Raw genomic sequence first — 1011 nt, forward strand, 5'->3', positions numbered from 1 at the left:
GAGACTTGCTATGGCTTAGATCTGGGTGCCTCCCACCACTCTCATATGTGCAGAAGAAGGGCTTTTGGAAGGTGGGTGGACCATGGGGTGATACACTCATCAGTGGAGTTTGCAGAATGCAAAAATAAAAATGCTGTCTACTGAGAAAAACTGTAGGCAGTGAGAAAAGCAAACCTGAGAGAGAGCACGAGATCTGCAAGTGGCAATGACATGAGGGCTGCCCAAGCTTTTTGGAGTATACATCTCACCACAAGTCGCCCTAGATGAGGAACAAGAAGCTCTAAGGTTTCATATAGCCTTGTTAGTATAGTATACAGCACCCAAAGCACCCTGTAGTTGATTCCCTTATTGCTACACTAATTTCCTTTTAATTACTTCTGTAATTATGTCTTCCATAAGACTGTGAGCATTGTGGGGACAAGGATCCTTACCTGTTTTGTTCATCAATATGCCCCCAGAATGGGACAGGACAAGATAAAAAAGCTAACACAGGTGGATTTGTGCTTGTTAAGCCATTATTGATGCATTTGTTTATTTACTATTCATCCTGAACATGGAAACACAAAAAGGCATACCAGCAACTCCCTTTTCCACTGTAGAAGAAAATATTCATAATATTAACTCCTGTGTGTGGCAAGTCTTCATAAGAGTATGAGTCTCCCTTACTTGCAAGACACCTACATAACCAAGCTGTAGTTTTAACTGTAGCTTCTATGGCTCCTCCTTTATTTCCTGGTAGAAGAAGAGTTCTTCTAAGGAGACCGTAACATTTAATCTAGTAGGTAAATGAGAAGCGCAAATTATTCCCTTAAGTTATGCAGAGGCAGTGCGAAAAGGGCCAATACTGTTTCTACTTCTTAGCTCCCAGCTCATGCATTCTAGCTATGAAAGGACAGAAAATGATGTCTGTCACCAGTAAGTTCCACAGTAAGTACCCCAGACAATGGAACCCCAACCTAGCTGGATGTTTATTCCTGAGCAAGGAAACTTGGTGTTATTCATTAAATCATG

Source organism: Octodon degus, unplaced genomic scaffold (genome assembly GCF_000260255.1).
Source record: "Octodon degus isolate 3935 unplaced genomic scaffold, OctDeg1.0 scaffold00023, whole genome shotgun sequence".
Classification (NCBI taxonomy): Eukaryota; Metazoa; Chordata; class Mammalia; order Rodentia; family Octodontidae; genus Octodon; species Octodon degus.